Raw genomic sequence first — 27,110 nt, 5'->3', positions numbered from 1 at the left:
CAACACAACATTGCTTGCTCAATACAAAGAGAACGCGGATTCATAAAGGCGCACGGTGATTTGTATTTATTTCTACCACCATTGGAGCGGTCCAAGGTGCTGAAACATGAATCAAAGTGCGGGAGTAGCCCAAAATGTTCGTCGTTACTCTTCTGATGATAAGGTAAGCAGCGATGTAAAGTGAGCTGTTATTTCATATGGACGGATATTTAGCATGCACGGATTTGTTACTTATCTTTGCAAGTTTGTGAATTGGTTACATTTTGACTCGGGACTCCATCCCCAAGCAGTAGCCTACTGAGTAAACACGTTTCCAAGGTAGGGAAAAGCCTTCTGTTTTTGTTATCTTTGATCAACTAGGTTAGGCTATAAACGTGAGTTTGTGGGACTCCTAGCAGGCATAATTAACGAACACCTGATAGAGATGACCCTGTTATCAATCATTGTGCGAAATTGCGCTCATGTCTGCCAATTTCTCACAAAGAGTATGGTGGTTGTATTACTTACAGTGCTTTCAGAAAGTATTCACAGCTCTTGAAAAAAAAAATTCTCACATTTTGTTGGGTTACAAAATGGGATTAAAATTGACTTAATTTTCATTTTTGGTCAATGCTCTACACAGAATGCCCTGTAATGTCAAAGTGGAAGAAAAAATGTTACATTTATTTAAAAAAATATGTTAGTCTTTTATTTTTCATATCTTGAGTATTTTATCCCTGAGACAATACATGTTAAAAAAAATACCTTACTGTTTACAGCTGTGAGTCTAAGAGCTTTGCACACCTGGATTTTTCCATTATAATTTTTTTTAAATATTCAAGCTTGGTCAAGTTGGTTGTTGATCATCGCTAGAAAGCCATTTTTTCTTGATTTTCAAGCCAATTTGATATAAAAACTCTAGCTAAGACGCTTACGAACATTCAATGTCATCTTGGTAAGCAACTCCAGTATAGATTTGGCCTTGTGTTTTAGGTTAATGACCCGCTGAAAGGTAAATTCATCTCCCAGTGTCTGTTGGAAAGAAGACTGAAACAGGTTTTCCTCTAGGATTTTGCCTGTGCTTAGCTGTATTCCGTTTATTTTTATCCCCCAAACTCCCTAGTTCTTGCCAATGACAAGCATACCCATAACAGGATGCAGCCACCACCATGCTTGAAAATAGTGGTACTCAGTGATGTGTTGTGTTCGATTTGCCCCAAACACAATGACTTGTATTCAGGACAAAATGTAAATGTTATTATTATTTTTTGTTTTTGCAGTATTACTTAAGTGCCTTGTTGCAAACAGGATGCATGTTTTGGAATATTTGAATTATGTACAGGCTTCCTTCTTTTCATTTAGGTTAGTATTGTGGATTAACTACAATGTTGTTGGTCCATCCTCAGTTTTCTCATATCACAACCATTAAACTCTAACTGTTTTAAAATCACAATTGGCCTCATGTTGAAATCCCTGAGCAGTTTTCTTCCTCTCCGGCAACTGAATTAGTAAGGACACCTGTCTCTTTGTAGTGACTGGGTGTATTGATACACCATCCAAAGCCTAATTAGTAACTTCACCATGCTCAAAGGGATACAGTCAGTGTGTGCTTTTTATTTTATTTTTTACACATCTACCAATTGGTGCACTTCTTTGTGAGGCATTGAAAACCCTCCCTGGTCTTTGTGGTTAAATCTGTGCTTTAAATTCACTACTTGATTGAGGGATCTTACAGCTAATGGTATGTGTGGGGTACAGAGATGGGGTAGTCATTTAAAAAATCTTGTTAACCACTATTATTGAACACAAAATTAGCCAATTAAGTGTATTATGTGATTTGTTTAGGACATGTTTACTCCTGGAGTTATTATAGGCTGCCATAACAAAGGGGTTGAATACCTATTGACTCAAGACTCAAGACATTTCAGCTTTACATTTTTTAAAATAAATGTAGAAACTTTTCTACAAACAAAATTCCACTTTGACATTGTGGCATGTATAGATAGGTCAGTGACACAAAATCTAAATGTAATACATTTTAAATTGACTCTGTAACATAATTTGCAGTTTGGTTCTGAAGTTCTGCATCTATTTCAATTAGGCTACCGCAGAAATATCGGTCTGTGTGTGTTTGTATGTTTGTGCGTGTTTGTACGTGCGTATGTGTATGTATAAGAGCGCCCGAGAGAGTGATTATGATCTATTTCACATGTCAATAAACCTCTCATTATTGAATGAGGAGGTGAGAGAGAGAGAGAGAGTTTGTATGGGTGAAGGCAGAGAGGAAGAGGTGAAGCGAGAGGGATAACAGGGCGTTTTTTCATATTTTTTCGCTCACCATGCGATGAGTTTTTGTATGGAGGTTGTAGAATTTGGTTAACATGAGTTACTTATTTTCTATGTGTGGCTTATTTGATCGAATAGACGTTTCGTAATGATTACATTGTTACGGGTCTACTGACATAATAAGTAGGGCATGTGACATCCCGGCAACTTTGAGAAAAAACACGATATCGGAGTTGTGCCAACTCGTCACGAGTTACCACAGTCACAAAGTCATAAACCCTACCTATTCCTACAAATGATCGTCTTAAATGTGCTTTTAAACCTAACATTAACCTCAATAACACTGTCAATCGTATGTCTAACCCTAAACTTAAAATATGATCAAAAATACTATTTCTGTTTTTGTGAAGTTTTACAATAATAGCCCATTTCGACTTTGTGGCTGGGGTAACTAGTGGAAACCGTTGTGCATGTTGGTCACAATCGTACATGACATTCCATTGACAAGAATGGTCCCACCTGATCTTGCCTCCGTCTTCCATTTTTGAAGAAATGTATTTTCATTGTTAGAGCAGCCACTCGAGTATCTGGCCAATATAATGGTTTAGCCTACCTATGCATTCACGTCTTTGTGTTTGTGGTGCATTCCTGTTCGAAATGTAAGAGAGAAAAATGATGTGTGTATGTGTTCTAAAAAGAAAAAACGAGCCTGGGATCATAAAAAACAATTAGGGCATGGACTCCCTGGAGTTTAAACAGATAAATCAAAGTGCACATCTCACCCAGGGCTATTGAATTTAGCATTTGCTTGCTGTCTTATTAGCGACAATATTTTGCTGTGGACTTGAGCGTTGCAAGTTTCAAAGCATCTACTGCAGTGACACACTTGGAACAATATCATGGATGCTGACACAATAGTTTAACCCCCCAAAACGATTCTACCCTTACACTTAAGTAATGAACATGCAGTATGGCATGTGCTAACTATATTGACTGGGCAAAAAAACACAACCCTGACAAGACCACCAGTCTATACCCAAGGGTTTTCCAGACAGTAAGTTGGATGACCCCCCAAATCCCACACCCTTACCTATCCCAACACGCTTTTACTTGCCTCAGGCCAGTGTGCTATTAACAATGTACATATACATACACTAAGTGTAATTCAGAGCCACACTACAGAGCCACATCCCATGGCTCTCTACACTCTTAGACAAAAAGGTTTCTTCAGCTGTCCCCATTGGAGAACCCTATTTGGTTCCAGATAGAACCCTATTTGGTTCCAGATAGAACCCTTTTTGGTTCCAAGTAGAATCCTTTTGGGTTCCATGTAGAACCCTCTGTGGAATCCAAAAGCGTTCTACCTAGAACCAAAAGGGTTTTTACCTGGAACCAAAAAGGGTTCTATCTGGTACCAAAAAGGGTTCTCCTATGGGGACAGCCAAAGAAACCTTTTAGGTTTTAGACAGCACCTTTTGTTTCTGTAGGCGCTCTCCCTGTTGCCACTGCACTGATGATTGACTTAGTTTACTGAGTTTGAGTTGCTTATCTCATGTTAACATTGGCCATCAGTGTTCATCTTGGGACAAATGGCAGTAAATACCAAGATCTCAAACAGAGAAAACTCTTAAGATACAGTAGCTAATGTTTGGTGTGCAGTACAATGCTCTTTGAGTCTGGCACCATGAAGATGCATTCAGCCTAAGGAGTTGTAGATGGCCATTGTATCAATGTGTTTGTATGCCCCGGTGGGCAATTTGTTATGTAAAGTAAATGTGGTGAAAAATGCTTTCTATTTTGGATAGAGAGGGACTGCATGGGTTGTTGTTGGAAAGAGATATGAAAAATCATTCAAACTAAACTCTTAACTCCCATGATGATTCACTCTGCCCTGACAGACAAGGAGCTACTAGGTCAACAGTTTGTGTGTTGTTGATGTTTGTTGTTGACACGAGAGTGAGGATAACAGAAATGTTGTTCAAAGTAAACCCTCCTCAAAACAACCCTGCTTTGGCCAATAACGTTTGCCAATAATTTGTTTGCCAAGTGGTTGACCTAAATGTGCATAGCGAATCCAGATAGACATCTAAAAGCTACCGACACTATGGATTCATAATGATATACACTGAGTGTACAAAACATTAGGAACATCTGATTTTTCCATGACATAGACTGACCTGGTGAATCCAGGGGAAAGCTATGATCTTGTATTGATGTCACTTGTTAAAGCCACTTCAGTCAGTGTAGATGAAGGGGGGAGACAGGTTAAATAAAAATCTTAAGCCTTGAGACAATTGGGACATGGATTGTGTATGTGTGCCGTTCAGAGGGTGAATGGGCAAGACAAAAGATTTAAGTGCCTTTGAACAAGGTATGGTAGTTGGTATGGGTGTGGGTGTTCTTGGGTGTGTCAAGAACTGCAAAGCTGCTGAGTTTTTCACACTCAACTGTTTCCCATGTCAAGAATGGTCCGCCACCCAATGTACATCCAGCCAACTTGACAAAACTGTGGGAAGCATTGAAGTCAACATGGTCCAGCATCCCTGTGGAACGCTTTCGACATCTTGTAGTCCATGCCCCAAAGAATTGAGGCTGTTCTGAGTGCAAGAGGGGGTGCAACTCAATATTAGGAAGGTGTTCCTAAAGGTTTTGTGCACTCAGTGTATCTACAGTGTTTTGGGATTACATGTGCATATCTTAATTAAAGAATGCCTAATTTAGAGTTGAGGTGTAATCACATGAGTTCAGCCACTAGACACATTTGTAAATCCTTGAGATTGGGTCGACATTATGTTACATAACCTGTGCCAGATGTATGACCGAGCGAACATGACAACTGAACAAAAACTAAATGGAAACAATACCTTCTGTAGAATGAGATTTACAAACTCTTTTTCATAAGGGAGGTCTTAGGCTTTTAGCCCTCAGTAGACTTTTAGTTCCTGCAGTATCTCCTAATCTCTTACTCACCATCATGATCTACTGACACCATGTTGGTAGAGATCAAGAGAAAACATGCAACACACATCTTGCTGCATCACCACAATTGCTCTTTAGCGACACCCAACTCAAACCAATTGTTTCACTTCCAGTTATCTTTGAGGAGAAAAAAAAATGCCCCACTAAATGTACTTAAGTACGGTGGTGGACAAAATACACTTTAACTGAAAGTTTAAAAGTTAAAGTAAACGCTATACATCAAATTATAGGTGACATGATTTTCTTGTATTCCTTCTTTTCACTCTGTCACTCTTGTATTTTTATTTATTTACAGACAGGCAAGGGCAGACTCCAACACTCAGACAATTTACAAATGCAGTATTTGTGTTTAGTGAGTCCACCAGATCAGAGGCAGTTGGGATGACAACACGTTATATTGATAGGTTCATGAATTAGACCATATTGTTGTCCTGCATTCAACATGTAATGAGTACTTTTTGGTGTCAGGGAAACTGTATGGGAGTGAAAAGTACATATTTTCTTTAGGAATGTAGTGCAGTAAAAGTAAAAGTTGTCAAAAATATAAATAGTGAATTACAGATACCCCCCCAAAATGACTTAAGTAATACTTCAAAGTATTTCTTAGTTACTTTACACCGCTGTCCCCACTGTCAAAACAGGCAGGTGTGTTTGAAGTGCAGTGTCACGCCTTTCACTGCACCCATTTTTAAACTGTCATTTTCTCTATTTGCTACCCAGTATTTTTTTGCTGTGCCCTTTCAGTGTCAATGCTACACAAGGGTGGCATAAGCAGGGGATCAGCTGGAGAGACCCAATCTCTACGCTGAAGCAGATGTTTACGATTTCAGTTTCCCAGCAGCATTTCTCTGTTTGTCTAAATGGCCGTGTGGAGGCCAGGATTCAGATAGGGAGAGAAGAGAGAGCATTCATGCCATTCAGATATGTCGTGTGATTTATCAGAGCATAAGTGTCTAAAATGTTTTCTTCATGGGTGGGTGTGTGTAAAAACATGGAAACTAACAGACTTGTAAAAATGTGGTCTCTGGGAGCCTTTTGTGTTCTGGATCACGCAATTGTGTCCATATACAGTGGGGCAAAAAAGTATTTAGTCAGCCACCAATTGTGCAAGTTCTCCCACTTAAAAAGATGAGAGAGGCCTATAATTTTCATCATAGGTACACTTCAACTATGACAGCCAAAATGAAAAGAAAAAATCCAGAAAATCACATTGTAGGATTTTTTAAAATGAATTTATTTGCAAATTATGGTGCAAAATAAGTATTTGGTCAATAACAAAAGTTTATCTCAATACTTTGTTATATACCCTGTGTTGGCAATGACAGAGGTCAAATGTTTTCTGTAAGGCTTCACAAGGTTTTCACACACACTTGCTGGTATTTTGGCCCATTCCTCCATGCAGATCTCCTCTAGAGCAGTGATGTTTTGGGGCTGTTGCTGGGCAACACGGACTTTCAACTCCCTCCAAAAATGTTCTATGGGGTTGAGATCTGGAGACTGGCTACGCCACTTCAGGACCTTGAAATGCTTCTTATGAAGCCACTCCTTCATTACCCGGGCGGTGTGTTTGGGATCATTGTCATGCTGAAAGACCCAGCCATGTTTCATCTTCAATGCCCTTGCTGATGGAAGGAGGTTTTCACTCAAAATCTCACGATACATGGCCCCATTCATTCTTTCCTTTCCCCGGATCAGTCGTCCTGGTCCCTTGCAGAAAAACAGCCACAAAGCATGATGTTTCAACCCCCATGCTTCACAATAGATATTGTGTTCTTTGGATGCAACTCAGCATTCTTTGTCCTCCAAACACGACGAGTTGAGTTTTTACCAAAAAGTTATATTTTGGTTTCATCTGACCATATGACATTCTCCCAATCTTCTTCTGGATCATCCAAATGCTCTCTAGCAAACTTCAGACGGGCCTGGACATGTACTGGCTTAAGCAGGGGGACACGTCTGGCACTGCAGGATTTGAGTCCCTGGCGGCGTAGTGTGTTACTGATGGTAGGCTTCGTTACTTTGGTCCCAGCTCTCTGCAGGTCATTCACTAGGTCCCCCGTGTGGTTCTGGGATTTTTGCTCACCGTTCTTGTGATCATTTTGACCCCATGGGGTGAGATCTTGCGTGGAGCCCCAGATCGAGGGAGATTATCAGTGGTCTTGTATGTCTTCCATTTCCTAATAATTGCTCCCACAGTTGATTTCTTCAAACCAAGCTGCTTACCTATTGCAGATTCAGTCTTCCCAGCCTGGTGCAGGTCTACAATTTTGTTTCTGGTTTCCTTTGACAGCTCTTTGGTCTTGGCCATAGTGGAGTTTGGAGTGTGACTATTTGAGGTTGTGGACAGGTGTCTTTTACACTGATAACAAGTTCAAACAGGTGCCATTAATACAGGTAACGAGTGGAGGACAGAGGAGCCTCTTAAAGAAGAAGTTACAGGTCTGTGGAGTCAGAATTCTTGCTTGTTTGTAGGTGACCAAATACTTATTTTCCACCATAATTTGCAAATAAATTCATTAAAAATCCTACAATGTGATTTTCTGGATTTTTTTTCTCATTTTGTCTGTCATAGTTGAAGTGTACCTATGATGAAAATTTACAGGCCTCTCTCATCTTTTTAAGTGGGAGAACTTGCACAATTGGTGGCTGACTAAATACTTTTTTGCCCCACTGTATATATCAAGCGTCTTAAGAATTTGCATCAAGTCCTTTCACAGTTTCACAGTTGGACTACACTGAGTGTACAAAATATTAGGAATTCCACCCTAATATTGAGTTGCACCCTCTTTTGCCCTCATAACAGGCTTAATTTGTCGGGGCATGGACTACAAGGTGTAGAAAGCGTTCCACAGGAATGCTGGCCCATGTTGACTCCAATGCTTCCCATAGTTGTGTCAAGTTGGCTGGATGTCCTTTGGGTGGTGGACAATTCACATGGGAAATGGTTGAGAGTGAAAACCCAGCAGCGATGCAGTTCTTGACACACTCAAACCAGGGCGCCTGGCACCTACTACCATAACTTGATCAAAGGCACTTAAATCTTTTATCTTGCCCATTCACCCTCTGAATGGCACACATACAGTGGTTCCTCCTTTAAAACTTCTTGATTCACCCATCCCGTTACCGGGATCATTTTCGTCAACATCCGCTGAATTGTAGAACTTCAAATTCAATTACTAAAAATATTTAATTTTCATGAAATCACAAGTGCAATATAGCAAAACACAGATTAGCTTGTAGTTAATATACCTGGCATGTCAGATTTCAAAAAAGCTTTTCGGTGAAAGCATGCCACGAGTTTATGTAAGGACATATCTCTCAGTAGACAAAACATTACAAACAGCTAGCAGCCAAGTAGATTGCTTTTCTGACTTTCGTGAGCAATCAAATTAATCGTTTACCTTTGATGATCTTCGGATGTTTGCACTCACAAGACTCCCAGTTACACAATAAATGTTCCTTTTTGTTCCATAAAGATGATTTTTATATCCAAAATACCTCCATTTGGTTGGCGCCTTATGTTCAGAAATCCACAGGCTCGAGCGGTCACGACCAGGCAGATGAAAATTCCAAATAGTATCCGTAAAGTTCGTGGAAACATGTCAAACGTTTTTTATAATCAATCCTCAGGTTGTTTTTACAATATATAATTTATAATATTTCAACCGGGACTGTAGCTTCTTCAATAGGAGAGAAAGAGAAAATGTCTGCTCCAAGCTTTTGCACATGCAAAACGCTGCTGGCACCCAGCCATATAATGACGCGATGTGATCTTCTCGCTCATTTTTCAAAATAAAAGCCTGAAACTATGTCTAAAGACTGTTCACACCATGGGGAAGCCATAGGAAAATGAATCTGGTTGATATCCCTTTAAATGGAGCGAAGGCAGGCAATGGAACAGAGAGCTTTCAGAAAACAGCACTTCCTGGTTGGATTTTCCACAGGTTTTCGCCTGCAATATCAGTTCTGTTATACTTACAGACAATATTTTGACAGTTTTGGAAAAATAAGAGTTTTCTCTCATAATCTGACAATTATATGCATATTCTAGATTCTGGGCCTGAGAAATAGGCAGTTTCATTTGGGTACGTTTTTCATCCAAACATCAAAATACTGCCCCCTACACTCAACAGGTTAAAAGTTGCGAGCTTGCACCGCAGAACTTAGAGGTACCCAGCGTCACGGGCGTCATATCTCCAGACCACCACAAGGGGGAGTTAGGGCACTCATTATGCATTTGGGTCCCAATGTTTTATATGACCAATCATATCAAGTGGTTCCAATGACGAATTTTGATGCAAGCCCCCCGTCCCTGGTGACGTTCTTCAACAAAGATGTGTGACAAAACATTACGGTGGAACCAAATGTAAGTAGTTATAACGTCATAACGTGTCAAGCATAAAATGTACAATTGAGAAGAATATATTAGTTACACTTTTGTGCATATTTTTTTGTTATAAATTAATTTACGAAAATCGCTATTTAGCAAGTTCTCTGACTAGTTAACATTAGCCTGCTTGCTAGTGTTAGGAGAATTAATTTGTAATTTGTGTTGTTTAATGTCCTGAGAAAACCAGGCTTCGTCTTGTGAAACAGTGGATGTAAAGAATCTAGCTAGCTAAAGCGTTTACTGCAAATTGAATGTACAATTGTGTAAGCTTGCCATGCAATGCAGCTGAAGTAACATAGCTAGCTAACTACACTGCCCCAAAAAATAAAGGGAACACTTAAACAACACAATGTAACTCCAAGTCAATCACACTTCTGTGAAATCAAACTGTCCCCTTAGGAAGCAACACTGATTGACAATACATTTCACATGCTGTTGTGCAAATGGAATAGACAACAGGTGGAAATGATAGGCCATTAGCAAGACCCCCCCAATAAAGGCGTGGTTCTGCAGGTGGTGACCACTTTTCAGTTCCTATGCTTCCTGGCTGATGTTTTGGTCACTTTTGTATGCTGGCGGTGCTGTCACTCTAGTGGTAGCATAAGACGGAGTCTACAACCCACACAAGTGGCTTAGGAAGTGCAGCTCATCGAGGATGGCACATCAATGCGAGCTGGGGCAAGAAGGTTTGCTGTGTCTGTCAGCGTAGTGTCCAGTGCATGGAGGCGCTACCAGGAGACAGGCCAGTACATCAGGAGACGTGGAGGAGGCGGTAGGAGGGCAACAACCCAGCAGCAGGACCGCTACCTCCGCCTTTGTGCAAGGAGGAGCAGGAGGAGCACTGCCAGAGCCCTGCAAAATGACCTCCAGCAGGCCACAAATGTGCATGTGTCTGCTCAAACGGTCAGAAACAGACTCCATGAGGGTGGTGTGAGGGCCCGATGTCCACAGGTGGGGGTTGTGCTTACAGCCCAACACCATGCAGGACGTTTGGCATTTGCCAGAGAACACCAAGATTGGCAAATTCGCCACTGGCGCCCTGTGCTCTTCACAGATGAAAGCAGGTTCACACTGAGCACAGAGTCTGGAGACGCCATGGAGAACGTTCTGCTGCCTGCAACATCCTCCAGCATGACCGGTTTGGCGGTGGGTCAGTCATGGTGTGGGGTGGCATTTCTTTGGAGGGCCGCACAGCCCTCCATGTGCTCGCCAGAGGTAGCCCGACTGCCATTAGGTACCGAGATGAGATCCTCAGACCCCTTATGAGACTATATGCTGGTGCGGTTGGCCCTGGGTTCCTCCTCATGCAAGACAATGCTAAGTCTTGCAAAGACAATGCTAATGAGACCTTATGACCTTATGACCTTATGACCTTATGAGACCTTACAATGCTAATGAGACCTTGACCTTATGACCTTATGACCTTATGACCTTATGAGACCTTACAATGCTAATGAGACCTTATGAGACTATATGCTGGTGCGGTTGGCCCTGGGTTCCTCCTCATGCAAGACAATGCTAAGACAATGCAAAGTAGAAATAAAAATAATGGGGTGCAAAGGAGCAAAATAAATAAATAAATAAAAATTAAATACAGTTGGGAAAGAGGTAGTTGTTTGGGCTAAATTATAGGTGGGCTATGTACAGGTGCAGTAATCTGTGAGCTGCTCTGACAGTTGGTGCTTAAAGCTAGTGAGGGAGATAAGTGTTTCCAGTTTCAGAGATTTTTGTAGTTCGTTCCAGTCATTGGCAGCAGAGAACTGGAAGGAGAGGCGGCCAAAGAAAGAATTGGTTTTGGGGGTGACTAGAGAGATATACCTGCTGGAGCATGTGCTACAGGTGGGAGATTGAAAGAAGTTCATTATCCAGGTGTTATAAATACATAATACATGCATTATAATTATAATAATTGCAATATATTATAAATACAAATTCAATCTGTACTTCAATGCACATATGGTGTGAATTATAAAACAAGGAAGAAAGATGAGGTGGGGAGAGAGGTATAGAAGACAGAAAGGGAAAGAGGTAAGAACAGCGGCAGACAGCATATGATTAATGAATTACAGTGCTACCCTAATATTCTCTCAGTTCATCACAATTGCGGTGTCTCCTAACCATCGCGCCAACTGGGGACCCATTGCTGGTTATCTTAAGAGTGGGTGAGGTGGCGATGATGGAACTGGCATCCTCTCTCACATTAAAACATACCTGCAGATGAGAGACCGATGGATAGAGGGAAAGGCGTGAGATGGGAACAACAACAATTTGTTGCAAGTTGGGAAGGGGGGCTAATAGCTGAACAATAGACTATTCAACCTTTACTAAAGAATTGTCTAATAGCTGAGCTAGATGTGAAAAAAACCCTATCACAGACCAGATCTGCCCTAACGACTAAGGGGTAGCTTGCTACTCAATGTAATAAAGTAATGACTTTTCAAATAAGTTACCTTACACGATAAGTTGGCTGCAATTTGTTAGTTAAGCTGTCTTTACGAACCACATAGCATATCATTACAGTGGTATGTTGGCTAGCTACCTAGCCTACAGTTAATATACTGGAAAGGTAGCTATCTAACTACCCAACGTTTATTGACTTGATTATTCCAGTCATTCTTAGCTTAGCTAAATGGTATAGTCGTTGTGCGTTCTCAATGGACATTTGGGGGCTTTCGTAAATTCGCTCTGGCTATCTATAGGCTGGACAATAGAATGAGTCAAAATTCACCCAAGGCTGAAAAACGGCTTAAGAACGTTGGCTAAGCTGGAACCCTAGTGCGAGCCCATAGCAAATTAATGGAATCGAACATTTGCAGAGCCTGTTTTGACTGGAGTGATGCTTGGAATTACATTTCGCCTAAATGGCACAAAAAAATGTATCCTTTTTATTTTACCACTACAATCTGTTCGTCAGACGAAACTGGAAAAAACTACTTGTGTAGAAAGTAAACATCCACACCTCGATGGTGTCAACTGTGCTTATGTCTGCATAATGAGAAAGTAGGGGAAAATACATCTTCTGACTATTTATGACAAACAAACTCGCTGCCCAGACTTACATAATTACAAAGAGGAGATTCTCCTGATTAAAATGGTGCCCGACTTGAAGAAAACAAAATGCACACAGTGAGATATTTGGCGAAATAGATCGCCATGATTCTCCATAGGAAAACAATGGGAGGAGCTCAGCATACCAAAGACTAAAAGTATTTTGCGGCTAGCATTTGATGACAACTGAGCTAGCTGCCCAGGCTTACATAATTGGAAAGAGGAGATTCCCATGATTAAAATGGCGTCCGTCTTGAAAAAAAATCTAAATATACACATTGCGAGATATTTGGCGAAATAGACAGACATGCCTATATTTCCCCCATAGGAAACAATGGGTAGACCGCAGAGTTCCAATTTTATTTTTGTTGTTTACATTTGAACTATAAAACAACTTGAGCAGGTCTCATTGCCAACAATAGCAAAGCAGGCATTGTGACGTTGAACAATAAGCTGGGAATAGAACGTTCGGAAGGCGAGTTGGTGCCACAGTGCTCAATACAACTAATAGGAGCTGGCAGGGTGAAAAATACTCCTGACGGTCATGTTGTACATCGCCATATTTTCCATTCCATCCTAATGGAAACCCTGAGGGTTTTGTTTTTGTTTTTATCTGAATAGATACACACTAATATTAATCAAATGAAGTAAGCCACATTTCTTATATACTATGTTATTACAAAAAAGTTTTTAAATTCTCTGGTAATGCCAATATGGAATGCTATCAAATGCTTCTCAAAGATGCCCTCTCGTGGTCAAACTAGCAATAACTTGCAGTAACAGAAAAAAATGTCTGAGAAAAACCTCTTAGGGATTGGCGTCCCGACAATGGGACAGTTGTAAATCATGCAGCGCCTTGTGTCAAGATCGCAGATTTTAGAGAAACAACAAATGTTAGTACATATAAGTGTCTTATATTGGCTGAAAGCTCAAATTCTTGTTATTTTAACTGCACTGTCTACAGTAACTATTACTGCGAAATAAATGCCATGCTATTGTTTGAGGTGAGCTCCTAACAGCAATAGGGCTCCTAACTTTTTTCACAGCGACAGGTTTGATAAATTCCCATTCTGAAATCTTGCTCTGATTTACCATCCAAAGCGTCCCAGAGATAACATGAAGTGTCGCTTTGTTAGATAAAATCATGGCACGCCGATGACGCGGCCGGTCTTCATTTGATTGACTGTATTTTTGTCAAATATGCACCAATCAGGGTCAAACAAAGCTAGCTAGATAGCCAATCTATGGTCTTTACGGGAGTACCTGGAAACCCTGTGTTTGTTGCAAAATGTAAGTGCTAACCTTTTGCTACATCATGCCTTTTCCTTTTGGACAAAAATTATAAGAATATTCAGAGTTACAAATGTTGAACTTATAATATAAGTCAGTTAAAAACAAATTATTATTTTCAATGACGGCCTAGGAACAGTGGGTTAACTGTCTTGTTCAGGGGCAGAACGACAGGTTTTTATCTTGTCAGCTCGGGGATTTGATCTATGAAACTTTTCGGTTGCTAGTCCAACGCTCTAACCACTAGGCCTCCTGCTGCCCCGGCAGAGTGATGACAGAGTGAGAGACTGTTTTGTCAATATGAAGGAGAGAAGGGTGGCTTTGGCATTTCCCTACAAATAGGGTGATTCAACATGTTTTTCTACTTGCACGAACACACGCACACAGAAATCAGAACAATGGACAGCCACATCATATTTAGCTCATGTGGATTGTACTAAATTGTATTTGGTATCTTTTAGTTGTCACTGTATTCACTGTATGCAAATAGTCCGGGTATCCATTTGATTACCTGTTCAGGAGTCTTATGGCTTGGGGGTAAAACCTGTTGAAAAGCCTTTTTGTCCTAGCCTTGGCACTCCGGTACCGCTTGCCATGCGCTAGTAGAGAGAACAGTCTATGACTGGGGTGGCTGGGGTCTTTGACAATTTTTAGGGACTTCCTCTGACACCGCCTGGTGTAGAGGTGCTGGATGGCAGGCAGCTTAGCCCCAGTGAAGTACTGGGCCGTACGCACTACCCTCTTTAGTGCCTTGCGGTCAGAGGCCAAGCAATTGCTGTACCAGGCAGTGATGCAACCAGTCAGGATGCTCTCGATGTTGCAGCTGTAGAACCTTTTGAGTGTATTTCATGGAAAGAGAAAGTGTTCCTAATGTTTTGTACACTGTGTACATCATCACCAGAAAGTAACTGCAGAGTATTATCTCCTTTCTCAGAATGTTCATGGGGATTCAATATGAACTCGCAGCTGCATTCAGTAATGTCCTCATATTTCTTTAATCTCAGATGTGGAATACATGGACTCTTTAGTGCAAGATGGGGTTGTCTTATTTGCTGGCAATGGGTGAATCTTTCAGCTTCCACCAAAGGCCCCGGTAAAGATGCACAATTGCATGTCATACCAATTTTGTCCCGTAATGGGAAGCAAGAGTGCTTTATGTGCTAGTTTGATTTAATCAAACTCGGTATCTGTTACTTAGACTACGTGGAACCATCAGGGTGGGTTTCCCAAAGCCTTCGTTGTTAAAGTAGCATGTTTCTCTTGCCAACCTAGAATCACACCTCCTGTCGAAAAGCAAAGTGCTTCATTTACACATTTCAAATCACTCACGCATGGAAGATTGACCGTCAAACAGATGTTTCGTGTTACTCTATTGTGGCTCTGTGGCTGGGTTGTTGAGAGAAATAACACTAGGTGAGGCCTTCTGCAAACTCACCCCCAGTTGAGTCAAAGACAACAAGTTGAATCACCAGATTAAGAATGGGGGGGAAAAATTGGACTACTTGGGGATGGTCACACTTCAACAGTGGTCATAATGCTTGCATGGGATCGCGGCTTGTCAATGCTGAAGGCTTGACAAGACTTTCAAGCACAAGTCGGAAGTTGAGATCAGCGTAATACGACTGGAGATACGGTGGCTTTCATTTGGAAATCTAAGCTCTTTTGAAACCATGTGCATGTGTCACTGACTTTCTAGTTATTTTAGTATTCATCTCTTTATTCTTCTTCTGTGTTCCTCTTCCCCTCATCCTCTTCACAAATCTGCCAGCTATAGATAGTCGAAGAGCTCCGAAAGCAGGAGAGTGGAGATCATTATCATCACTTAAAAGGTAGCAAAAACTAACAGGATATTGGACTCTTTTAAAATGAGGGATGGCATTAAAAAAGTCTAAAAAGTGGGCTTGTCAAGTTGAGAAATGGAGCGCTTTGCAGTGACTGTATTAAAATGGAACAAAGCTCTGTCTGTGGCAGTAATCATACTCCAAACCTATGTGCGGGGTCGGCTAAGCTGCTATAACTCTCTTTTTTGAAACTTTTGATAGACCTGTAAATCAAACAATATGGGCGGGGTTTCAGTAACGTGAGGCAGAAGTGGTTCCATGGGCTTGCTAGCCATGCCCAGACAGGAAGAAGTGAAGCTGCACTATATTCTGAATAACTCTGTAAACTATATAGATAGTCTTTGCTATGCTGGCAAGCTGGCAACAACAGCCAGTGAGCAAGGAGTTCACGGAAGGAGAGACGGGGAGACAGATCAGGCATGGTGCTTGCTGCAAGCTACTTACAGCTAATATGATGGCTAGTATACACTGAGTATTCAAAACATTAAGAACACCTGCTCTTTCCATGACATAGACTGACCAGATGAATCCAGGTGAAAGCTATGATCCCTTATTGATGTCACTTGTTAAATCCACTTAAAATCAGTGTAGATGAAAGGGAGGGGATTTTTAATCGTTGAGACTATTGAGACATGGATTGTGTAAGTGTGCCATTTATTGTGTGATTTGGCAAGAGAAAACATTTAAGTGCCTTTGAACGGGGTATGTTAGTAGGTGCCAGGCACATCGGTTTGTGTCAAGAACTGCAACGCTGCAGGTTTTTTTTCACGCTCAACAGTTTCCCAGTTTCAAGTATGGTCCACCACTCAAAGCCTTTACAAAAATATACCATGGTAGTACAATAAAAAAACATGGTATTATCATGTTTATTTGGTCACTACCATGGCAGAAAAATACCATGGTACTGATGAAAATACAATAGTATTTTCCTGCCAATGGTAGTGACAAAACAAAACATGATATTTGATTCATTGTAGTAGCTACCATGGTACAAAAATGGACCATGGTAGTACAATGAAACCACTAGCAGCATGTCGTGAAACATGAAATGTGTCACGTTCATCGTATAGAGGAGACCAAGGCACAGCGAGACATGAATACATTCTTCTTTTAATAAAGAAAGAACACTAAACAAACTAACAACAAAACGACCGTGACACTATATAGAACGAATGCTGACATGCAACTACACATAGACAATAACCCACAAAACCAAAATGGAAAATGGCAACCTAAATAGGATCCCCAATCAGAGACAACGATAAACAGCTGCCTCTGATTGGGAACCAATTCAGGCCACCATAGACCTACATTACCTAGACATACAAAACCCCCATAGATATACAAAAACCCTAGACAGAACAAAAGCACACATACCCACCCTCGTCACACGCTGACCTGACCAAAATAATACATAAAACATAGATAACTAACGTCAGGGCGTGACAAAATGGTACAAGGAAATCCCGGCCGGTAAAACCCTCCCTAACCCTGACAACGTTGGGCTAATTGTGCGCTGCCTCATTTGTCTCCTGGTCACGGCCGGCTGTGACACAGCCTGGGATCGTACCTGGGTCTGTAGTGACCCCTTAAGTACTGCGATACAGTGCCTTAGACCTCTGCGCCCTCGGGAGGCCCAGAGCCCAGACTTGAACCCGATCTAACATCTCTGGAGAGACATGAAAATAGCTGTGCAGCGACGCTCCCGATCCGACCTGACAGAGTTTGAGGGGATCTGCAGAGAAGAATGGGAGAAACTCACTAAATACAGGTGTGCCAAGCTTGTAGCATCATACCCAAGAAGACTTAAGGATGTAATCGCTGCCAAAGGTGCTTCAACAAAGTACTGAGTAAAGGGTCTGAATACATTTTTAATTTTTTAATTTTATTTATACATTTGCCCAAAAATCTAAAAAGCTGTTTTTTCTTTGTCATTAAGGGGTATTGTGAGTAAATTGATAAGAAAAAAAATATAAAAAAATAATACCTTTTAGAATAAGGCTGTAACGTAACAAAGTGTGGAAAAAGTCAAGGAGTCTGAATACTTTCGGAATGCACTGTATACAGTATATTGACATAGTGACTGTGTGTGTGAGAGGGGGAAGGACCCCTTTGGCTTTGGCCATTAGTCTGTGAGTTAGCCCTTGGTGGGTCTATAAGGGCACAGGGCAAGACCCAGATGCAGACACGGGGGGCAGATGGTTCGAGTCTCTGTTATTTATTATAATCCAAAGGGCAGGCATGAGCATGCTAGTGGACGGGCAAAAGATCATAACAAGGTCAGAGTCCAGGAGGTGCAGGGTGGCAGGCAGGCTCGAGGTCAAGACAGGCAGTATGGTCAGTAGAGTAGAGGCAGGCAGGGGTCAGAACCGGGAGGACTAGAAAAAACTGAGAAAAGGGGAAAAAAAACAGGAGCACGGAAAAACACGCTGGTTGACTTGACAAGACGAACTGGCAACAGACAAGCAGGGAACACAGGAATAAGTACCAAGTGGCTAATGAGGAAAACACCTGTGACACCTGGAGGTGGGTGGAGACAATCACAAAAACAGGTGAAACAGATCAGGGCGTGACAGGGACAATATTTACAAAAACTGCTGGTTGTCATATCTGTCATATCCCCACAAGAGATTGGAACCCCACCAGCCTTTGCTGCCCCTTAAGTACTGTGACACCATTTTCTTGAGCAGTAAAGCTGTTCATTGACTCAATACTGTTAAAGGGAAAATCTGCAGTTGGTACATCCATTTTTGGATTCATAAATTCATCATATGCACTCTTTGATCTTGAATAATATAGTTTATAAATGCTTAATGAACTTCAACTTTTTTTTACCCCATCAGAACCCAAAATATAAGCTTGTTTGCAAACAAAGTAAATGTAAATAAATTCTCTATACCCTCAAAACATGGGTAAAACTATTATTAAAATAGCGTAGTCCTTTCATCCATAGCTTTGTCTATGAATTTTCCCCAGCCCCATCCCGTAGCTTTTTACCGAAACAGGGGCAGGGAAAATGCTTTGTTATCGTTTCATCTGCTGATTTTAAAGCTGCAAGCCAAAGTAAGTACAAGGGTAGCTTTGCACGAGCCTTGGCTTGTGCGAGCCGGAACGGCTCATAGGAGCAGGATCCTGTTTCTCTAGTGTGAGACAGTTTCTGTTGTGTGAGGCAGCTTGACCTATAAATACATCCCTACCCCCAGCAAGTGCAGGGCCTTACCTGGGCCCAATCTCCTTAACGCTGGGTGCCAAGTGGAGACGCATCTGGTCCCATTTTTACAGTCTTTGGTATGACTCGGCCAGTGATCGAACTGTGTAACCTTCAACTTTCAGGGAGGACACTAACCTTGAGGGCACTGAGTTTGTTATTAAAGCCATAGGTATTACCATATTGGGTAACACTTTACTTGACACCAACTGTCATAACACGTTATGACACGGTCATAACTATGTCATATGTCATAACAGCTGACATAACTTGCCATAACCTGTCATAATATGTTCATAACACCGTCATTACACATATTTACACCTGTTATGGCCGGTTATGACACCTACATAAGAATGTCAAATCTCCAATTTATTCAAATTAGTTTTTTCTCTGCCAAGAAGTTTCCTTTCATTTGAAAATGTGTTTCTTAAAGCCTTTGTTGTTGTAATGAATTCTTTACAGTCATGTTTTCGTCATCATATTTTAAATAACTTTTAGAAAATACACTTTGAAACTGTCATGAAGCATTATGCTCAACCTGTGTAACTTTACTTGGACTATGAAAGTACACTTTATCACCATCATGATCATATAAACCATATAGGCCTATCACGTACTTGCCCATATATCAGTCATCAGTCAAAAAGAGGGAGTCTTGTCCTGCTCCTGAAATCTGCTTCTGCATTAATCCCAGTTATCACCAACAGAGCATTGGGGTAGGTACATGTCAGATGTCAATGTGTGCATAATTAAAATGATAATTTAGTATGGTCAATTTCCAGTAATTGACCATATAAGTTAAAATACTTTAAAGTACTACTTAAGTAGTTTTTGGGGGTACCTGTACTTTACTAATTCTATTTTTTGACAACTTTTACTTTTACGGTACTACATTACTAAATAAAATGTACTTTTTACTCCATACATTTTCCCTGACACTCAAAAGTACTTGTTACATTTGGAATGCATAGTATGACAGGAAAGTGTTTTAGGCATAGGCGACATGGGCAGCCGCCCAGGTCGGCATCTTGCCAGGGACGGCATGGGGCGCCCACACAAAAAACAAAAAATAATAATAAATTAAACATAATAATAATATTCCGAATGGTGACATTTGCGCGATCGGTTTTCTTTCGCTCATTTTCACGTCACGTCAATGATATCATGTCACCGTGTAGGACTGTGGGTCAATTAACCATGTCGGAGTGGGCGCCCTAATTCTAGTTTGTGAGCTAGGCAGGCTACTGCCTGGGAAGGTCTCCCACTCAGAAGTATGAGATGGGGAGGGGGCGGGGATAGGTTGACCTCAGGTCTCCCCATTGGAAGCCCGAGGTAGGGGGAGCGGAGGAATCTATCAAATAGCGCACCTCTAACTTTGTACAGTTCGCCCTGGGAGCCATACAAGGTAGAACAGCCACTGGTTGACACATAGCCTATGGTGTAATGAATTTCATGTGTTACCTTGTGTGGTAGGTTTTGTGGGTTTTGACACTCTTATGTAGGTGTCATAACCAGCCATAAAATGACTACTGTGGTAGGTTCTGTAGGGTGTTACACTCTCTTATGTAGGTGTCATAACCTGCCATGAAATAACGCAGTATATGTCACAACAGGTCTATCTATCATCACAGTGTTATGACCATATTATGACACGTTACATAAGCCGTTATGATCAAAATTATGTGGACACCTGCTCATCAAACATGTAGACAGAAGTATAGACAGAAGCATGCTACATGGCAGACCAATCCAAATTCATCTCTTGGCAAGTCCAGCGACTCCATTATCTCAGCCAATCATGGCCAACGGGAAGATTCCTTTTTTTTCCCGTGGCTTAACTAACTAGGCTCGTAATTGAACAATTGTACTCATATTTTCAGATGGCATGCAAGTTTGTTATTAAGGCACATGAAAGTTAACATGTTCCAGAAGGCATTTCTGCCAAAAACAAGATTTTTATCATTTGGGTCACATATTGTTGAAGTGAAGCTGGGGAGAGGTATGTCTGTTTATAATGAGATGTTCTGCATTTTTGACACAAAGATCAACAGTACTAGTTGTTCAGGCTCTGATCGCATCCCATCTTGATTACTGTCCGGTAATATGGCCATGGCCAGCAAAGAAAGACCTAGCAAAGCTGTGACTGGCTCAAAACAAAGCAGCACACCTTGTCTTCACTGCACACACAGAATTAACACCAAGAACATGAATAGTGATGATAGTGAACATGATAGTCTTTCATGGTTGAGGGTTGAGGAGAAATTGACTACTTCTCTTCTAGTCTTTTTAAGAAACATTTGTGTGTTGAAAATGCCTAACCACTTGTATAATCTATTTTCATACACTTCAAACAGACATACCCCACCAGACATGCCACTATGGGTTTCTTCACTGTACACCAACCAAAAACAGATTCAGTGAGTCGTTCAGTTATGTATGGAGCCATGTCATCGTGGAATGCTCTGCCATCAGAGGTTACTCAGGCAAAAAGCAAGTTTAGCTTTAAACATCTTTCTAAACATTTAATTATAATTGTATACCAGAATAGTAATACATATGAATAGTGTGTAAATAGTATTTTTATTGTCTCTTGGGGAAAAAACATGACCAAATTCATACATTACATTACACAATACTCCGAGCTGCAGCTCCATACTACTTGTCAGACATAGAGAACTGATACTGCACTGGTTATTGGGGTAGGATTGGCGTGGGGTGTGGGGGGTCCATGGGGGGGCTTTTTACAATTTCTTTGGATTCCTCATGTCTTACTCATTGTTTGATTTAAAAAAAATATTTCAACAAAATAATGTTACAGGAATGCTGATCTCATCTGTTTCTAACTACAGAAATGGTTTCAGAACAATCTGAGATGGTGTGTGTCATGGCTTTCTGAAATGACATGAAACTACATTTGAGACGACTTCACCGTGGGCTTTGAACAGGGCACTCAGCTCACGCCCAGGAGGCAGCCCGGTTTCAAAACGAATACAATCACTTTTCACCTGGTACAATCTCCGTCCACTCAGGCCAGCTTAATCGAATCCACTCATTGTAATATCACTGTAGCCCTCAGCTATAGGAATAGGCGTATAGTTGGTGGAGAGAGCACATGAGGTCATTCGTCCCAATTCTCCACCCTTCTCTTATGGTGTGCACTGGCAATCTCCTCATCATTTTACGTATGCAAGTATGCAAGTGTACACTTCGGGAGAAGGGAGGAGAATCACGACGCAACTCAGCAAGGCCAGTTACACAAGTAGAAGTAATTTAGCCATTCACTGTAATCATTGTAGAGTTGCTGTTTTCTCGTGTCAATTAACTCATGACATTCCTGGATTACTCATTATATGAATAAAGTTCGATTTAATAAAAAAATACTATAGTCAGTTTAAAAAAGGTTAATGGTACAAGACTGTGTACGTATCTGGCTGGGTTGGCAAAATCCCTACATATCCCATCGAGCCAAGCGAGGAAAGGCTAACCTTTTTCACAATTCCAAGACCAGCCTGAAACATCCAGCTAACCCTACACCAATGACGCCGGTGGATCTCAAAACTGAACTTGGATCTGTTTTAGGTAGCAATGATATCCTTTGCCACCGTCGTATTACAACAGATACAGTATATCTAACCAGTCATGACTATTCAATAAAACTATAAATCATTTTTATGTTTCTTTCCAGTGAATTTCTTAGTTACATATCTGTATAACTAGCAAATACATTTTGAAGTTGAGAGTGTAGTGAAGTTATTAAGTTTGGCAATGAGGATCAAAACTAGCATAGGATAAGCTAGCAAGCTAGTTTAGCAAGAGAAAACTGGGGGAAACGAGCTTGGGCCTAGTGTGCATGGGCGCACATGCGCACTAGGCTAATTCAGGAAACAGATTGTCGTTTTTATGCCCTGATATCAAGAGTGAAATGTTTGATTAAACAATTCAGAGACTCAAACTAATAAATCAGATGACTTACATTTTAGGAAAGGGGATCAATATAACTGTCAATAGAAATCAGCTGTAACTGTCAATAAAACAAAGCTTACAACTATGTTTGAGTGAACCCTGAATACAGAAAATGATGGGTGAAGTCGTTTCCGGACACTGTAGAGTCCCTCCTCCTCACCACTCTATAGTAAAACGAAGCATTGCGATTGATTTATCAAATTTGATTGATCATTTGAATTTTGACAGCCAAAGAGATTTGTTTTTGTCACAATTCATGCTATCACAACATGGAAATGAAATGGCAATCAGAATAAATAATTTGTCATTTAACCATTTACATTACATTTTTAAATGTGTCAGTGCTGTACTGGATAGTACCATGGGCATCAAGCACACTTTGCTATGTATTTTTCAAATTGGCAGGCATTATTTAAATTCATGAAAACGACAATTTAGTTTTTTACAAAACATACATTTCTTCTGTGAGGTGTTTAACCTAAACTCAATCCAAATAACTTCACAGATCTTCATTGTAAAGGGTTTAAACACAGTTTCCCATACTTATTCAATGAACCATAAACAATTAATGAGCATGCAACCGTGGAACGGTCATTAAGACACTAACAGCTTAGAGACAGTAGGCAATTAAGGTCACAGTTATGAAAATTTAGGACACTAAAGAGGTCTTTCTACTGACTCTGAAAAACACCAAAAGAAAAATGCCCAGGGTCCATGCTCATCTGCATGAATGTGCCTTAGGCATGCTGCAAGGAGGCATGAGGACTGCAGATGTGGCCAGGGCAATAAATTGAAATGTCCGTACTGTGAGATGCCTAAGACGGCGCTACAGGGAGACAGGATGGACAGCTGATCGCCCTCGCAGTGGCGGACCATGTGTAACAACACCTGCACAGGATTGGTACATCCAAACATTACACATGCGGGACAGGTACAGGATGGCAACAACAACTGCCCGAGTTACACCAGGAATGCACAATCCCTCCATCAGTGCTCAGACTGTCCGCAATAGACTGAGAGAGGCTTGTAAGCCTGTTGTAAGGCAGGTCCTCATCATAAATCACCGGCAACAACATTGCCTATGGGCACAAACCCACCATTGCTGGACCAGACAGGACTGTGCTCTTCACAGACAAGTCACGGTTTTGTCTCACCAGGGGTGATGGTCTGATTCGCGTTAATCATCAAAGGAATGAGTGTTACACCGAGGCCTGTACTCTAGAGTGGGATCAATTTGGAGGTGGAGGGTCCGTCATGCTCTGGGGTGGTGTGTCACAGCATCATCGGACTGGGCTTGTTGTCATTGCAGGCAATCTCAACGCTGTGCGTTACAGGAAAGACATCCTCCTCCCTCATGTGGTACCCTTCCTGCAGGCTCATCCTGACATGACCCTCCAGCATGACAATGCCACCAGCCACACTACTCATTCTGTGCGTGATTTCCTGCAAGACAGGAATGTCATTGTTCTGCCATGGCCAGCGAAGAGCCCAGATCTCAGCCCATTGTGCACGTCTGGGACCAATCCCATTGAGCACCTCTGGATTAACGTGAATCCAACCATCACCCCTGGTGAGACAAAACTGCAGGAAGAACTGGCAAATCTGGTGCAGTCCATGAGGAGGAGATGCACTGCAGTACTTAATGCAGCTGGTGGCCACACCAGATACTGACTTATTTTTGATTGTGACCCCCCTTTGTTCATGGACACATTATTCCATTTATGTTAGTGGAACTTGTTCAGGTTGTCTCTCAGTTGTTGAATCTTGTTATGTTCATACAAATATTTACACGTGCTAAGTTTGCTGAAAATAAACGCAGTTGACAGTGAGAGAACTTTTCTTTTTTTGCTGAGTTTATATCCCAGAGGACCTAAATTGTAATTGTTCTGTGTAATCATCCACACATTTTGGAAATTAATATTTGGTCATGCCACAAATGGTAGAACTTAGATAAACCATTCAGCAGCTCTATTTAAGTAAATGAAGTGAGGATGAATGCATTAGGAGAAGCAGATGGGACTTAAGCCAGCTAACAGACAGAGAATTTAATTCAAACCCCTTTGGTTTTTGCTATGTGCTATTGAACGGCTTAGCTTTGAATTTCCCGTTTGTGAAATATTTAGTGTTCGTGATGCACAATCAAAGGTCAAATGTCAAAAATCATTCTCTGGTGATGCAGTTTCTGCTAACAACAAAGTCTCTCTCAGTAACCCATTCATGCCCTACATCTAAAGGCATGCAGCTCGTAACTAAATATTAAAACATCCCCTGTGTCCTCTACTGTAGAATACCTCTCTTGCATCCAATCTTCATACTGCGTAACCATCCAGGGTTGGCACAGATATTGTGTAGTGTGAACCCTCCCTCTCTCAAAATCACATCACATGCACTGGCAGGATACAGACTAGAAAGGAGCCATTTGTCATTTCCGAAGACAACTCCTTCCTTTTGTATTATTCTATTTTGTTCAGTGATGGATACATTAGAATAAACCTTCAAGCAGCACAGATGGTGCTTTCTGAACACCTGTAAATAGTGATTGTGCTGACATTGATGCTTTCCCAGAATCCTGGCCCTTTGTGCGATTGTGGAACGGGGCTGCTAGCTTCCATAGAAACTCATAATCGGAGGGGTTTCTAAAAAGAGGTGAGGGAGCTGAGAGAAGGGGAAAAAAATGTTTTCCTTGGTTTTGTCTATATTTTGGGCACTTGTACTGAAAAGTGAGACTTGTAATCATGGTGGGGAGAGGAAGGTTCATCACTATGTTTTGCTGGGAAAACCGGTGGACAGGTGTTTGAGTCCACTGCTTGGGAATCTGGACTTTGCTTGAATATGTCTGATCTGAAGAGGTTTGTCTGGTGTGGCACTCGCGTAGCTTACTCACTGCAGGCTGGTTCTTACAGGCCAGGGCTGGCCCATACTCATCTAACTGTTTATTTCACTCTTCTTCGCACACACTTGGTTTCACCTTCTAGCAAACAATATTGATCCAGTTTATTTAACAACATGAACAGCTCTGTCTCCGCCTCACATACAAACAATTCCCTAAACCTCCTCTATGCATTAACACTCTGGGGTCCTTCATCACACCCTTCTACTGACAATCTTGATCTAGTCCCTCTCATTTCTTGGTTGCAGATGTTATACAGAGCCCAACAGTGTACAGACAATCTCAATCCTTATGCTGCTCGTCTTGTTCTTGTCCTTTTTGCTTCTTCTCATCTTCCAAGACAACTGGACCACCAATGGGGAGTGCCATGGAGGCACTGGAAGTCGTCCTACCCCGAAGTCAAAGACAAGATCGGAGCTGTGAGATCCAGCAGGGGGAGAAGCTGTAGTAACCATCCATTTTATGTTGCACAGCCATCTGCCTCATTACAATAATCTCCCACACTCCAAAGACGCTCTCTGAAGGATTCACACGCAGTCTCTGAAACAGCTTTGAAGAGCAGAGCATGCTCGAGGGAACAAAGCCATAGGGATGTGTGTGTGAGTGTGTAAAAGTGTGCATGCAATTTTTTTTTTTACCCTTCCATTCAACCAGCCTTGCATTTTAAACAGTATTTGGCCAGAGGGAGCTACTTTAGCAGTTGCTCTAAATATGGAGAACTTAGACCACATTTCAGTGACATCTGTGGCACCCATTGAGAAACTCATTCACCTCTCCAACTGTGTCGTATCTAAATGAGCAATGGCTGGTTGGCTTACATGTGAGGGACTATTTTGGGCTTGCATCACTTAGAGGTGCCTTGCGAAGATTTTTTATTTGAATACGCTGATAGCTTAGGGCTCTATTCAATCCGCAGTGTTGAAGATCCGCTTTATAGTGCGGTTGATAATTAAAGGCAATGTTCATGCGGTCGTGGAGACTGCATTCACGGTAAACACTGCATACTGTATTAACATTTGAAGGATATGTATTTTCTGCTTGGATAGTTCCATCTGTGCCACTGAGTCTGGCTTTAATTATAGTTTGTCGACACATTTATATCTGATATATTGGAATCACATCTCCATTTAAACCAAAAATCTTAAGTTTTTATTAACAAATGTTAATTCCATTTAAAATCAAACTAAAGCTTGAAACCCTACACTCTAAGAAAAAAGGTTTCCAAAAGGGTTA

General features: G+C 41.2%; 1 long non-coding RNA gene across 1 annotated transcript; it reads left to right on the top strand.

Annotated features, from left to right (window-relative positions):
- On the top strand, nt 1-27,110 carry LOC112245475. The gene is made up of 3 exons (XR_002952750.2): nt 1-163; nt 25,553-25,633; nt 26,218-27,110. It is a non-coding gene; the product is annotated as an uncharacterized LOC112245475 (long non-coding RNA).

The sequence above is a fragment of the Oncorhynchus tshawytscha genome, linkage group LG03 (genome assembly GCF_018296145.1).
Source record: "Oncorhynchus tshawytscha isolate Ot180627B linkage group LG03, Otsh_v2.0, whole genome shotgun sequence".
NCBI lineage: Eukaryota > Metazoa > Chordata > Actinopteri > Salmoniformes > Salmonidae > Oncorhynchus > Oncorhynchus tshawytscha.
This window is presented reverse-complemented; position numbering and strand designations above follow the sequence as displayed.